The following is a 17,397-nucleotide window of genomic DNA, read 5'->3' as shown; positions in this document are numbered from 1 at the left end:
ACTTCCACAAATGCCGGTTTATATCAACCTCTTCCCATACCAAATAGACCTTGGGAATGCATTAGTATGGACTTTGTAGTAGGATTACCAAGGACAAAGCAAGGATATGACAGTATTTATGTCATTGTGGATATATTTAGAAAAATGGCTCACTTTGTGCCTTGCAAGACTACTCATAATGCATGCCAAATAGCTCATTTGTTCTTCAAAGAGATAGTAAGGATACATGGTTTACCCATGAGCATTGTTTCAGATAGGGACTCAAAGTTCATGAGTTATTTTTGGAAAACACTTTGGCAAAATCTTGGCACCAACCTCTCTTTTGGATCAGCCTACTATCCCCAAACAAATGGCTAGACCGAAGTGGTGAATATAAGCTTGGGAAACTTATTGAGGTGCCTTACTAAGGAATATGGTCAGACATGGGATCAAGTACTCTCACAAGCTAAATATGCATATAATTCACTGCCAGCAAGATCCCTTTTGAAGTGGTCTATGGTGTGCACCCAAGAGGTATTTTGGAGTTGAGAGACTTAGGTAGTGCAGCAGCAAGAAGTGGATATGCAAAAGACTTTTCTCAATCAATGAAGGAAGTCCATGAATCAATTAAACAAGCATTGATGGAGAACACAAGCAAAATCAAACAAAAAGTTGATGAAAAGAGGAAAAACCTACAATTTCAACTGAGAGATCTTGTCATGGTGCACCTAAACAAAGAAAGGCTACAACAAGGAGTGCTCAGTAAGTTACAAATGAGAAGGATAGGTCCATGTGCCATTCTAGCCAAGTATGGAGAAAATGCTTACAAAGTGGATCTACCTAATGACATAGGATTGACACCAATTTTCAACATAGAAGACTTAATTGCCTACAAGGGACCAATTCAAGGTTCAAATTGTAGTCATTTAGAGTTATCAGATGATGTGAACAACCTTCAGTTACCAGCCAAACAAAATCCTAACGTCGAGAAGGTGTTGAGTTCAAGGATCGCCAAGAAGACAAGACATCAAACTTATTGGGAGAACCTCATCAAATGGCAGGGTATGGATGATGTTGAAGCTACATGGGTGTTGGAGATAGAGTTTAAAAAGTTAGGAATTGATCAGAATTTGATTCCCAAGGAGGTGACATGATTTTCTTTTGTTTGGGAGAATGGTGCAAGAGCACCTAGGACTTAGGCTAATAGTCTTTTCTCAATTTTGGCTTGTCCTAACCCTAGCTAATTTATTAGTGAATAAGGACTCTAGGAGGGTCCAAGAGTAGGTGTTTTGAGTTAATGTAGGCCTAGGTTGAGTTCATTCTTCTTAGGTTTGCATTTTTTTTTGTGTAAATAGTGGTTTGAGTAGGTAGTTGACCTTCTTGATGGTCAAAAGTATCAAAAATTGGTATAGGAATTAGGGAGGGTTAAATTAGGCTTGGAAATGTTTTAAAAGTAAGGTTTGATGACTTAGAATAGGTCTCATGGGTTGGGAAGACCAAAAGGTGAAAAAGTGTAAAGTTGCAAAAAGTTGTCATGACAACTTTTTTTTTGACAACTTTTGTCCTAAATTGGCTAGCGATGGAGTTAGGGATTGTCCAATGCCATAGAATAAATCTAAACAAGGTAAATACTATAAGAACCCTCTCTTTCATGGTTACCAAGGTTGGAGAGCTTTTTGTAAGTTCAACAATCTGAAACTACTCATTTTCAGACTAGTTGGCAACATTTTGGTTTGTTTTTACTCATTTTGGATTTGAAAATGGATTGAATCCATTGATCTAGAAATGGATTGAGTTTCTTTAGTGTGTTAAAAAAAATTTGGTTCCATTTCAAGCTTTTTAGTTAGTTTACATTAGTGTTTTCTTGCTTTGGTTTGCAAATAGCCAGTTTTGGCTTGTATATAGCAGTTTTATGCAAAATGGTTGCCCCATGAATTCCACATGTGCTACCATCACGACTTGTTGGGACATGAAGGTAAAACACCTATACAGTGTACATATGTAGGGACAAGTTTAGGAGATGAGTTTCAATAGGACTGTCACCTTGTTCTAGGCGAGTCCAGAAGCAACCCGACTAGAGGAAACAAGGTGAAAATGATGTGTAAAGTGCAGGGGTGAATGCCATATCACCATCTAAGATTTTGGAGGGGTCCATGGAGTTGGGAAAAAATTTTAAATGCAAGGAGGAACCTTGACAAATTCATTTATTTCTCAAACCCCAACTTGACCAGTCACTACTGGCTAGAAGGCCTAGAAACCCTTCAAAACCCTCATTTTGGGGTTAGCACCTTGTACGATAGAGTAAGGAGCCAAAAACAAAAAAATAACTTGAGGTTAGATTAATAATTGAAGGAAATCTAAACTTATTAGGGGGTCTTTTGGACCATTTTTACTCAAGCCCTAAAAAACCGGATTTTGGAGGCCTAATTGGGGCTCATTCCTTGTAGCCCTTTTCTAGGCAAAATATTGAAATCGGTAAGAAACCTAATGGTTGAAAACCTCAGATGGACCCTAAATGCATTCAAAACATATTAGAAGAAACCTCCACACGTTTGAATTAACTCATGATAGTTGGAGGTCAATTCTACAAATTGAAGCCAAGACAGCCATAATGAGCACATGGGAAGCACTGAGAATTGGTAGGGTTCCTAGCCAAAACACTTGAAGAAAAAACCTTAGAGTGGTCAAGAAGAAATCCCTAGAAGAGACTGAGAAGAACTTGGAGGTCTAGAGTGCAACTAGGCCTGGAGAGTTGGTGGAATTGAGCAACACCAACTAGGTGAAGTGTTGAGCAAACTAGGTGAACCCCATCAATCAACAATGCTTAATCATAACTCAGCATATTCATCTTTCAATGCTTCTACTTATCATGCCTTATAATAAGTTAATCAAATCAACAAATAAGATCATAACCACAAAATCATTCACCACTTGACACAAATGTTTATACGTGGAAAACCCAAATAGGTAAAAACCACGGTGAGATGAGACTCACAAGGATAGCTATCTGAACTCTTCTGAATTTCACCCTGTTAGGAGCCAAACTTGTTAAAGCTTCACAACAAGTCTTTTTAAGAACTAATTTTGTTTAGGAATCACCCTATTAAGGGATTTACAAATATGCCTTGATGAAAAGTACAATACCTTGTTAGGAGTAACCTCGCTAGAGGATTCAAGAATCCAAGCTAATGGACCACCCTATTAGAGGATTTAACGAGTAACCAAGCTTGTTAGAGCTTATCTGGTTAATGGATTTCACTTCTGCTATAATTGTTAGAAAACAATAGGTTTTCTTGATTTGTCTAAGTAGCACTACATTTTCTTGATCAGATCCTTCTAAGCTTCAATATGCCTTCACTCAAAGTACAGATCCATTCATTGGTTAGGCAACTACACACTCAACAGGTTTCTATCAATCTTGCCAACACAACAAAAACCTAATTCTCATCATCGAGATTACAAACAAGTCGGTATAATCTTGACCATTAGAAATCATGACAATCTCTTCACATTCTTCAAGAAAATTCCAACCGCTCCATGATCACCACTTCATTAGTCTTTGTAACTCATCACGCGTTGTTCATTAGATGAAATCCACTTTGCTCCTTCCCTAGACAAAAAACAAATGCGCCAAAACAATTTGAACTTATCCTCATACAATGATCACACATGTCTCCTTCATTACTACTTAACAGATAATAAACCAAAAAACTTGATTGGTTAGGGTTTAACAACTGATAGGGTTTACCGGTTACATTACATAGACAAGTTTTAACCCTTTACACTGGTTCACTGGTTCAACTCACAAACTTAACACACCGGTTTACAATATCTTCCGCAAAGCTCTTTTTACTAGTTGCTAGCCAATATCAAAAACAACAATATCAGCAATAACATGAATACCATTACCGGTTCAATCTCCCCCTTTGGCATTGATGGCAATACAAATATCAATGCCTCTGATTGTTGCTGAGATTGGTGAATAGGAATCCTGGTTTACATTACCAAGTATTCACCTTGTTGATGTTTGTCTTCAGCCTGCTGCTAGTTCACCTAATCAGACACATAATTATTCTCCTCAATCACATAATTCTTCTCCCCCTTTGATAGCAATGCCAAAGTGAAAGTAAAAATAAAATTTAATTTTGCTCTCACTGTGCATCAACATCATTCTACAACTTGATGCTCCCCATGTGGAATACATCCACTTCTTCATCAATCCATGTAAAATTATGTAAGTGGTTTAGGAACTGATGTAATCAGCATCATGCTCAACTAACTTCATGAAGAGGGACAACCCCCAATTAACTTCTAAGATACTCGAAAGTGGTTTAGTAAAGATATCTGCAAGTTGCTCCTTGGTAGAAACATGATCCAAGATAACATCTTTACTTTGAACTTTTTCCCTCAAGAAGTGATATTTCAATTCAATGTGTTTAGTCCTTGCATGCAAAACAGGATTTTTTAGAAATGTTTATTGCACTTGTATTATCACACAAAATCTTTATTGGTTTTGAGATTTTCATCTTCAAACCTTCCAAAATGTGTCTCATCCACATAGCTTGTGTGCAATTCATATAAGCTGCTACATACTCAACTTCGGCAGTAGATTGTGAAGTACAACTCTTCTTTTTACTACTCCATGAAACTAGCCTTTCTCCTAGAAAGAATGCTCCACCGGTAGTACTCTTTCGGTCATCAACATTTCCTGCTCAATCAACATCTGTGTATGCTTTCAAATCAAAATTCCTATCATATGGATACCATAACCCATAGTCAACAATACCTTTCAGATATCTAAAAATTATTTTGGTTGCCATCAGATGTGCCTCCTTTGGATTCCTCTGAAATCTGGCAACAATACCAAGTGCATGGGCAATATTCGATCGACTGTGAACAACATAGTGTAATTTGCCAATCATTGACTTGTATTCTTTTTCATCTATAAACTTAGATGCATCTTCCTTGGACAATTTACAACCTGTAACCAACTAGTTTACAGTCACTCATACTAAAAGTCTTCAAAACCTCTTTCACATACTTGGATTGAGTAATGAAAATACCATTCTTCATCTGCTGGATCTGTAAGCCTATGAAATTTTTTATTTCCCCTACTAATGACATCTCAAATTCATTCTTCATTTCATCTGCAAAATAATTACTCATGTCATCATTACGTCCAAATATAATGTCATCTACAATTACTTTACTGACCAGTATTTCATCTCCTTCAGACTTGAGATAAATGTTGTTGACATCACTGATTCTAGAAAAACCTATCTTCATCAGATGAGTATGAATCTGTTCATACCATGCTCTAGGTGCCTACTTTAATCCATACAAATATTTATGCAATTTGCATACCATGTCTTCCTTATCTGACAATGCATAACCATCAGGATGCTCTATATAAACCTCTTCTTCCAGTATCCCATTCAAGAATGCGGACTTAACATCCATCTGGTATACCGTGAACTTCCTATGACCTACAAATGCAAGCAATGTTCTGACGCCTTCCATTCTTGCTACTGGTGCAAAAGTTTCTCCATAATCCTCTCCTTCTTCTTGCGCATAGCCTTTGCATGCTAATCTTGCCTTGTTGCGAACTACAACACCCTCTTCATTTAACTTGTTTTTGAAAACCCATTTAGTACCTATAACATTCTTGTTTACCGGTCGAGGTACCAGGGTCCAAGTGTTGTTCTTCTCAATTTGATCCAACTCCTTCTCCATAGCTTTCACCCAATGATCATCACCAAATGCCTCCTTATCACTTCTAGGTTCAAAGGTGGAGATCATGCAAGAGTTATCTCTTATTCTCCTTCTAGTTAGTACATTGAAATCCTTATCTCCAATTATCTGTTCAGGACTATGATTTAGTCTCACATACCTAGGAATAACATGATCATTCTCTTCAGGTTCAGCTTCTTCATTATCAACTTCCTCTGAATTTATTTGTTCCGGTTGAACATGTATATCAGGATTTGCTTTACCGGTTTCTGATTTAACAGTTTTAGGTTCCAAAAGCAAAATGCAAGGATCTTCATCCTTCTTTTTAGAACTGGTTCCTTCTAAAACTTCAGGACATTCATCTACACGAACATCAACAATCTCAATAATTCTTTGTGTCTAGTTGTTGAAGCATCTATAGGCCTTACTCTTGGTGGAATAGCCAAGAAATATGCCTACATCACTCTTAGCTTCAAACTTGCTTATATAATCACCTCTTTTAATAAAACATTTGCTTCCAAATATCTTAAAATAGCTAACATTAGGTGACCTCTGATAGCAATATTCATATGGGATCTTGTCCTTACCTCTTTTCACCAGAACTCGGTTCATTGTGTAAACATCTTTACTTACAACTTCTTTTTGAAATGTTTTTTCTACACCTCCTTGAGTCAACATAGTCCTAGTAGCTTCAACCACTAATCGGTTGTTTCTCTTTGCTATACCATTCTGTTGTGGTGTCCTTGGTGCAGAAAATTGCCGCTTGATACCATTATCATCACAATACTTAGTGAACTCCATAGAAGTGAATTCACCACCTTGATATGCTCTTAGACATTTTATCTTTTTGCCATTCTCTTTCTCAGCTAAGGCTTTGAATGCCTTGAATTTACCAAAAGCTTCATTCTTATCCTTCAAGAATGTGACCCACATCATCCTTGAACAATCATTAGTGAAGATCATGAAATATTTTCACCTTGAATGCTTCTTGTTTTTATTGGTCCACATAGATCTGTATGAACCAAATCTAACAAGTGCTCCATTGATAAGGACTTGCTCTTGAAAGTTGAAGAAGCCACCTTTCCTAGCTGACATTCTTTACAAAGACCATTAACTAGTTTGTCTAGCTAAGGCATACCTCTTATTGTCTTAGACTTGCTTACTTTAACAATATTGTCAAAATTTATATGATAAAATCTCCTATGCCAAAGCCAACTATCATCTAATTTTGCAATCAAACAGTTGCTAACTTTAGGATTAAGATAAAATAGATTACCTCTGGTCTATTTCCCGGTTGCAATCAATTCACCTTTGTTGTCAAAGATTTTGCACATTCCATTTCTAAACTCTAGTAGGTACCCTCTATAATTAAGCTATGCCACACTTAAAAGATTGTGCTTTAGGCCTTCAACCCAATAGACATCATCAGCATTGCTCTTCCCATTAAGAGAAATAACTCCCTTACCTTTAACCATATAGGGTGAATCATTGCCAAATCTGACAACACCGCCATCAAATTCCTTCAAGGAAATAAATTTGCTCCGATCACCGCTCATGTGATGTGAACAACCACTATCAATGATCCAATTATCAGAGTTATCCATTCTAGATACTAGTGTCTTCTGATCTGATATTTATTCCTTAATAGCTACAAACACAATATCTTCACTAGAATCATCATTAGATTCTTCATCAGTAATACCACTGTCAATAGCTACAAGACAATCTCTCTTGGCTTTACCCTTATACTTCTTAAATTTGCCTCTCTTGTATTCATTTTCACCATTAGGGCAATTAGTTTCTATATGACCAATCTTGTTGCATGCAAAACACTTTAAAAATTAGATTACCTCTATATTTACTAGTGCCTCTAGGGAGTTGTTTTGCCAGCAATGCTTCAAGTTCCACTAAGTTGTCTTCATCGTCAGCATCTTTGTTGGATCTAGATTCATAGCTATTGCTGGTATCTCTACTTCTTCTCACAGATGAGTTAGAGACAAAAGCTCTGAATGCAGATTCTGATTTCTATACACTACCATCATAGCCATTTAGTTTAAAAGCAGTAATTTTTCCAATAATAGAGTCAAGAGTTATCTTTGTTTTGTCAAAGGATTTCAGCTCTTGAATGGCTACAAATCAGATAGCATAGACCGGTAGTAGGGTTCTCAGTACCTTACTGATTACTGTGACATCTTCCACTTTCCCTCCTACACTCTTTATCTCTCTAATGATCTCTTTAATCCTTTGACCATACTGCTGGATATTCCCACCTTCAGACATTCTCATGTCATCAAACTTTCCTCTTAAACTCTCCTCTTTGGCAATCTTAACATGTTTAGCACTGCTATAAATCTCTTCAAGTTTTTGCCATACTTCATGTGCAGTCTCAAGACCATGAACATCTATATATTCAGCATCAGACAGAGAACTGATAATAGCCTCTAATGTTTGGTGATTTTCTTGTTGTTCTTTCTTCTGATCATCAATCAAGATTCTAGTAGGTGTAATATACTTAGTTCCTATATGATCCCAATATTGATTGCCAAGTCTCTTAATGTAAATCTTCATTCTATCACTATATTCTATAGTTATCTTTGTTGAACTTCGGAACTTCTTTCTTCATCATGATCTATAAGATCTTTTCCTCAAGTTGTTAGGCTTTTAGATTAAGAGGACCTGAGATGCTCTAATACCAATGATGGTATGATGAAAGAATAAGTATTTGGTAGAATACTGAGAGGGGGGGGGGTTGAATTATTATATTGAAAAACTGATACAAAGTTCCCAAACTCAAACTCAGTCACACAAAGTAAACATATAAGATCAATATTCATAAGAATACTTGACATCAACCGATTTAACTATTATGACAACTTAACAGTAAACAACTTCAATCTTGTAAACATCAACAATGCTTAATCATAACTCAACATACTCATATTTCAATGCTTCTACTTATCATGCCTTATCAAAAGTTAATCAAATCAACAAATAAGATCATAACCACAAAAGAATTCACCACTTGACACAAATGTTTATACGTGGAAAACCCAAATAGGTAAAAACCACAGTGAGATGAGACTCACAAGGATAGCTATCTGAACTCTTATGAAGTTCACCCTGTTAGGAGCCAAGCCTATTAAAGCTTTACAATAAGTCCTGTTAAGAACTAATTTTGGTTAGGAATCATCCGGTTAAGAGATTTATAAATATGCCTTGATGAAAAGCACAATACCCTATTAGGAGTAACCTTGCTGGAGGATTTAAGAACCCAAGCTAATGGACCACCTTGTTAGAGGATTTAATGAGTAACCAAGCTTGTTAGAGCTTACTCGGTTAAGGGATTTCACTTATGTTGTAATTGTTAGAAAACAACAGGTTTTCTTGATCTGTCTGAGTAGCACTACATTTTCTTGATCGGATCCTTCTAAGCTTCAATCTACCTTCACTCAAAGTGCAGATCCATTCACTGGTTAGGCAGCTACACACTCAACAGGTTTCTATCAATCTTGCCAACAACCTTTACAAACAACTTCATCGACCTTAAATACAAATCAATTAGATCAGTAAAACAACAATAACCTAATTCTCATCATCAAGATTACAAACAAGTTGGTACAATCTTAACCGTTAGAAATCATGACAATCTCTTCACATTCTTCAAGAAAATTACAACCATTCCATGATCACTGCTTCATCAGTCTTTGCAACTCATCATGCATTGTGCATTAGATGCAATCCACTTTTCTCCTTACCTAGACAAAAAAACAATTTGAACTTATCCTCATACAATGATCACACGTGTCTCCATCATTATCGCTTATCAGATAATAAACCAAAAAACTTGATCAGTTAGGGTTTAACAGCTGATAGGCCTTACCGGTTACATTGCATAGAAAGGTTTTAACCCTTTACACCGGTTCACCAGTTCAACTCACAAACTTAACACACCGGTTTACAATATCTTCCACAAAGCTCTTTTTACCGGTTACTAACCAATATGAAAAACAACAATATCAGCAATAACATGAATACCATTACTGGTCCAAATGAAATCAATGACAACATATCATTAATGCCATCTATATGCAAAATGCCAACGAATTCCTATCTACAAGAATAATAATCCAATTACATATTACATATTTTACAAGGGATTCGCTTAATATACATCTTTTATTCCCATAATGATCATAATTCTAATTACAAGAGAGATGTCTAAGATACATGATATAACAAAGTCTCTACCAAGAACATAGAACATATTTGTTCCAAAAATCAAAACATAAGCTAAAAAAGATGAAGAATCCACAATATGCACACAAACATGCAATGTGTTGGTTGAAAATTTTGCAAACTAAAGAAGTTTACAAACTTGTGGTTTCAGCCACAGTGTGTGATAGTTAATCTCTCCTAATTTCTAAGGGAAGGCTCCCCCTTTTAACTCACTACTCTCTCTATATAAAATAAAATATAACTTCTGATTTCTAATCTAATATTTGGTGGTACATAATCTTATCCTCTTTTTTAAGAATAAATGTTATTCTCTCCTCTTTCTTCAAGAAATAATTTACAATATAGATCATAAATAATTCTTACAATTTCAATGTTACAAATTAACTTGAAATGTGTGAGTGAACAAATTATAAATAGATAAAGAAGAAAAGTTTCTATAAAGGCCCCAATTCCTCTGTTGCTCCTCCGGGACGAGAAAGAGCATTTAAGCTCAAAGTCTTAAAAATCACTGCTGTCCTATCAGGCTTTCTTCAGATAATTTCTTCTGTAACCCACGGTATCAAATTGAGATATTCAAATTAAAGCACAAAGTCTTTATCTTGATATCCTATTACAAATTTGAACAATATTTTTCCAAAATAATAAAATTAAGCTCAAAGTCTACAAATTAAGATTTATTTTCCAAGATGGCACAACAAAGCACAAAGTCTTCAAGATGCTATATTATAATATATCAGCTAACTTTAACCTTGAAAATACCAATATGAATCTCAAAGTCTTCAAAATAATATCACATTCACTAATTCCTAATTTTATCAACAAGTGCTGAAATATGACACAAAGTCCACAAACCAATAATTGTTTCTACTTTTTAACAATATCTTTCCACAAAGCCTTTACTTAAGAAAAATAAGATTTGATAAGAATACTCATACCAAGAATGTAATGAAGCTAACACAAATTTTGAATGCCAAAGCTTTCTTCTTATTTGATCAAGTTTGTAAAATAACAATAGGAAACACAAAGTTTCTGATGCAGAGCCACAAGGAAACTAGGTAGGATTCCCAATTCCCAACACACTCGCTCAACTTGATCCAATTTATCAATAAAAAAGAGACCTACTTCCACACTTCAACCTCACAACGGACTCACAACACCAATGGTGGACACCACTCAATGTTAGACAACATACCTCTACCTATAACCCTTACTCACACTAGGCTATATGCACTCAAGAAACTTAAACACCAACAAGAAAGAACAGACCCAAACCACCTTCATACCATGTCATTTCACATCCTTCTTGACATGTTTTATGCATTGGAAGTGGTCTACAAACTTCCTAATATCCTTGTTTTTCAAAAAGGCTTCACAATCCTTGTAGCCGTGGTTTTTGAGTTTTTGGGGAATAACTCACAAATTTCCCAAACCACTTGACAAAAAAATTGCATATTTGAGTACCCTTTTGGTCCCTCTATAACATATGTCATATTCAAGTGGGAGTCCTTTGGACCAGCTATGCAAAATACCACCTGTCCTAATTGGTCAAGAGCCCCAATTAGGCTTGTTTTACAAAGAAACCCCTCTAGATTACTCACAGAAACTTCACCACCATTTGGACACTCATAAAATATGTCAAAACCAAGGATTATACAAAAAATTTGGGCCTACACTCATTACAGTGCACTTTTCTCTCTCCTCCACTCACGATCACCTCTATAAACCCTACCATGATATGATGCACCTGTTGGCCCAAAATCCTGTTGAGTTTGAGGAATTTTCACTCTTGGGAATGTTAGGAACCAACCATGTCTTGTGAAACCCTAGGTAGGATTTTCTCAGAACCTGGAACTGAAGAAATTCAATCCCCTGGCTCCAAAATTTGTTTTAGCTCCTGCAACCACTTGGAGATGTTAGATATAACACTATTTTAACCCTCAAAACACATTAGAAGCATTCACCAATTGGAAACAATAATGGAACAAAGAGAAAACATAGACTGAGACACAAGCTCCTGCAACAAAGATGGCTTCTCATTTATCAAATAATCATCATCATACAAGCTCAGACTCAAAGGATTTTATAGGCAACATCCAACATCTCCCAACAACCACAACTGAAATTTGAACCATAGAACCATTGGAGACCAACTAACCACAAAATTTGTTAAGTTGACAATAAAAGTTGTCATGACAATTTGACAACAATGTACAACTTTGCACTCTTGGCCTTACAACCGAGCAAACCAACACAAAACCATTATATAAGAGTCAAATATGCCCATATAACACAAATGACATCTTTCAAGACTCATCTTGGTCCATTTGAACAAGTGTCACCAGGGTTGACCCCCCTAGATCCTAGTACATGATTGAATAAACAAGATGGCTCTAAAGCCTTACAAAAAAGATATTGTTCCACTTGGATCTTGAGATACTTATTACATTCAAGACAAGAAAGATTAAATTTCTCATGGATTGGACTCATTATGTCCACTCGGTGCCCTTGCACCATACTCCCTAGGTGAATCATTCTCAAGTCCACTTGAGAAAAGATCTTCAAGCCTACAACCAAACTTCAGAATATCATGCTCATCCAACCATGTTGCATCTACCTTTGGAAATCCATGCCACTTCACCAAATACTGCTTGTAAACCTGATTCCTAGTCTTTTTCACCACTTTGGTATCTAGGATCTTTTTAGGCTTCAAAGGTGGTTTGGATGGAAGATCTTTGGGCCACTCATCACCTTCTACTACTGCTTCACCTATCATAGTACCTCTAACATCATTCTTGCAAAGAGTCAGATCTGAAACATTGAAAATAGGCGAGAGGCCAATATCTTGTGGTAACTCTACTTCATAGGCATTGGAGCCAAATGCCTTAAGGATACTACATGCTCCTATCTTCCTCATCATAAACTTAGTGTTTCTACCCTTGGGTAGCCTCTCCTTTTTTGAAATGAACCCATACCATATCACCAACCTGAAAGTGTACTTCCCTTCTCTTTTTATCTGCCCATTCATTATACTTGTATGTAGCCTTTTGCAATACTGTCTTGACCTGCTCATGTACATATTTCATTGCCTCGGCAAAGTTCTCACCTTGTGCACTATAGATGACCTCCTTGGGAAAATCTCTCAAATCCAAAACACCCCTAGGATTCATGCCATAGACAATTTGGAAAGGACTTTTCCCTATGCTTCTATTCACTGAGTCATTGTAGGCAATTTTTTTCTGTGGAAGGACCAAATCCAAATATTGACCATGAGGCTTTGTGAGACACCTCAATAGTTTTCCTAATGTACTGTTAACCACTTCAATTTTCCCATCTATTTGGGGATGGTAGGCAGAAGTGAAAGACAAATTTGTTCCCAACATCTTCCAAAGAGTCCTCCAAAAATGACCTACAAATTTGACATCTCTATTAGACACAATGCTTAAGGGAAGTCCATGAATCCTTACTAGTTCTTTGAAGAAGACCCTTGCAATATGAGAAGCATCATTGGTACTCTTACAAGGCAATAAATGAGCCATTTTACTAAATCTGTACACTACAATAAAAACATTGGCTTATCCCTACTTGGTTATAGGAAACCCCATTACAAAGTCCATGCTTATGCTCTCCCAAGGTCTATTGGGTATAGGTAGGGGTTGGTAAAGTCCTACATTTCTGGCCACTCCTTTAGCCTTTTTACATACAACACAACATTCCACAAACCTTCTGACATCAGACTGCATTTTGGGCCATAAGTAGTGTCTCCTTACCTTCTCCAGGGTTTTATCTAACCCAAAGTGACCACTCATACACCCACTATGATTTTTCTTGATGATATTATCCCTCATTGAACACTTAAGGATACACAACTGACCACCCTTGAACAACAATCCACCTTGAATAAAAAACTCAAAATACTCAACATGATATGTATTTGCAAAGTCAAAACATACCTTATAAATATCTTTCAGGTCAACATCATTTGCATACATTACCTTTAGGGAATCAATCCCCACACTTTGCAACTACACCTCCTGTATTGTCAACACTCTTCCACTAAGAGCATCTACAACCTTTTTTGCAACCCCTTTCTTGTGATTTAGGGTGAATGTATAAGCTTGTATGGATTCCACCCTCTTCATATGTTTGTGGCCAAGCTTCTCCTGACTGTTTAGAAAACTCAAGGCTTGGTTATCCGTGTAGACAACAAACTCTTTTGGCAACAAATAATGTTGCCACTTCTTGAGTGCTTGAACAAGAGCATACATCTCAATATCATAAGAGGAATACTTCCTCTTGGCCTCATTCAATTTTCAGTGAAGAAGGCTATTGGTCTGCCTTCTTGACTCAGAACTGTACCTATAGCCATATGGCTTGCATCACATTCAATTTGGAAAACTTTATCAAAATCAGGCAGGGTTAGGACTGGTTGTTGTGACACCTTCCTCTTTAATGTTTCAAAAGATTCATCAATAGCCTTGGGCCATGCAAACTTACACTTTTGTCCACCTTTGATATTTTCCAACATAGGAGCACAAATTTGACTAAAATTTCTTATGAACTTCTTATAGAAAGTGGCTGAACCATGAAAACTTCTTACCTCACCCATTGTTCTTGGAGTAGGCCAACTCAATATGGCTTCAACTTTGGATGGATCTATCTTGATGCTTCCTTTGGATATGATAAAACAAAGATATACCATCTCCTGCTTCTTCAATTCACACATCTCCAAATTGATTAACAACTTCTCCCTGTGCAAGGTCTCAAAAACCATTATGATAGTCTTCAAGTGCTCCTCCTTGGTCTTACTAAAGATGATTATATCATCTAAGTAGACTACCAAAAATACCCTGATGTAGGGTTTGAGAACTTCATTCGTGAGCCTCATAAAAGTACTAGGGGCATTGGTTAGTCCAAAGGGCATAACCATCCACTCATATAGCCCCTCATTGGTTTTAAAAGTAGTTTTCCACTCATCCCCCTCTTTTATTCTTATTTGATGGTAACCGCTTTTTAGGTCTATCTTGGTGAAATATCAAGCTCCCCCCAAATAATCCATCAAGTCTTATATCCTAGGCATAGGGAATCTATACCTAATAGTGATCTTATTTATAGCCCTAGAGTCTGTACACAACCTCCATGTCCCATCCTTCTTGGGTGCTAAGATAGTGGGTACTGCACATGGGCTTAAAGTTTCCCTAATCAATCCCTTGTTCATAAAAATCTTTGCATTTTGTTAGGGAGTCATCTTATATGCTACCTTATTAGGAAGGGTAGCCCCATGGATAAATTCTATGTGGTGGCTAATGTCTCTGATACATGGGAGGGAGTTAGGCATATCCTCCTGCAATACTCCATCAAACTGCTGCAACAATTCTAGTATCTCCTTTGGGATCTCTTTGCCCTTTCTATCTACTGCATCTTTAGGATTCAAGACCAATGCAAAGCCTACTTTCTCATTCTTCAATGTTTGCAACATTTCCTTCTCTCCCACTATCATCACCTTTGGTTCATCTTCTTTACCTTTTGTATTGTCTAGATTAGGGTCTAGAATGAATTTCTTACCATCTTTTGTGATGACATAGGTGTTCCTTTGCCCATCATGTTGGGCCTTCACATCATACTGTCAAGGATGCCCAAGAAGAAGATGGCAAGCATCCATGGTCACAACATGACGGGGAGGTAGGGTAAGGAAGTTGCCCAAGTGGCTTGTATGTTCACTAAGTAATAGGTCCTTGCTAGTTTCAAGGTGTAGTCACCAAAATTAGATTGTAAAAGGTTTATAGACAACCTAGCAACTCTCCTTGATCCACCTCCCTAAGTCAAACACTTCTTGGTTGCTCAAAGGCTTCAACTCCATAGTTTTTTGGCTTGGTAATCCAACACCTTACCCTCTCAATTGGAATTCAATCCCTCTATCTCTAATCTGTTCTCTTACTACACAAGGTCTCCTTTTGTTGAATTACAAGTTTGTGTCAAGTTTAACCTCCTTGGGTGTCTTTGGTTTTCTACGTTTTGGAGTGTAGAAACCCTTCACAAGTGCTACAAATTGAGTTATGGAGTCTACCTCACCAAAAGTGTTAAATGCATGCAAGACCAACTTGTTTCAATTGTTATTGATGGGTTTTATGCTTTACAACCTTCCCTTGTGTACCCAATTTGACAAAAAACCAATTTTTAGGCCTAAAATGGGCTACAAGGAATTAGCCCTCCTTTTGGGGTTTTGTGCTCACCCTGCTCCAACGATGGACTTCCAGACAAAAAATACTTCATATTTGGATACCCTTTTTAAATTTCTTGAGTATTTTCTAAGTTTTAGGGCCCATTAAGCCTCCTCCACGACTGTCCCAAAAATGAGTGCAAAAGGAAGGGTTTGCAAGGGTTTTGATGGCAAAAATTGACTTACAAGTTAGAGACCTTCAATGTGAACCATAAAAACTTGGTTCTACCATGTAACATGTTAATTAGGACACAATAAAGCAATTTACACCTCCAAAGGTTAGAGAACAAGGTTTTTACAAAAGTTGCTCATAGGGAGTGTGCAACATTGACAACTTTTCCATTCTTGCTTTCTACAAACACATCATTAGCTTGAGAACCAATTAAATTCTAAAACATATGAACATGTCTATCATTAGAGACAAAAGAGAATAATATTAGCCCTACACAAAAGGAATTAGGAAATTACAAAACAATAAAACATTCACTGTCAAAACTTATTATCACTACACTTTCCCTCTTTCACTGTTTTTCCACTTTAGACCTGCACTTTTCACTGTCAAAACTCTTTTCCAAAGGTTTGATTTGTTCTCTTTAACATTTCTCTATCTTTAGATTCTTTTTGACCTTCATACCTACCATTTGGAAGAGGAAGATTGCAAAAACAACTTCAACAAAAGTGCAAAAATCAGTCATAGTTGACTGTGACAGCCAGTTGGGCATTACAACTTTGCCTCAAGGATCATTAATTGATCTTGGAAATCTCAAAAGCCATGGACAGGGTCAAAGACCACTCCTTATTCTTGTTTTCAAGAAAATAGAATAAGATACAAGGTTTTACAAGCACCAACACATGGTGGAGAGTGAGCAAATAAGTGCAAACCAACACCAAAACAGTGACTCAATGGTTTTTACACAATTTTCTCAAATTGAAAAATGCCACCATCTTTGTCAAGGCTTAGAAAGATTCTTTGATTTCACATACAACTTGACATCAAGACAAATCTATCCACCTGATGAATGCATTTTCTATGGAAGAGCAAAGCATCAAACTTCTTCAAAGACCCTAGCCAAATGGCACACTTGCCTAGGGCTCCATGACCACAAAACTTCTTGCACCTGCATTTTGGAAATAAAAACATGTATGTACATATCTTAAAAGTTGACCAACTGGTTTTTGGGAAGCCATGAACATTTAGGGCTTCAAGAAGCCAAGTTGGTCAAGCATCCTTGCCA

The sequence above is a fragment of the Cryptomeria japonica genome, chromosome 9, assembly GCF_030272615.1.
Source record: "Cryptomeria japonica chromosome 9, Sugi_1.0, whole genome shotgun sequence".
Taxonomy (NCBI): domain Eukaryota; kingdom Viridiplantae; phylum Streptophyta; class Pinopsida; order Cupressales; family Cupressaceae; genus Cryptomeria; species Cryptomeria japonica.
This window is presented reverse-complemented; position numbering follows the sequence as displayed.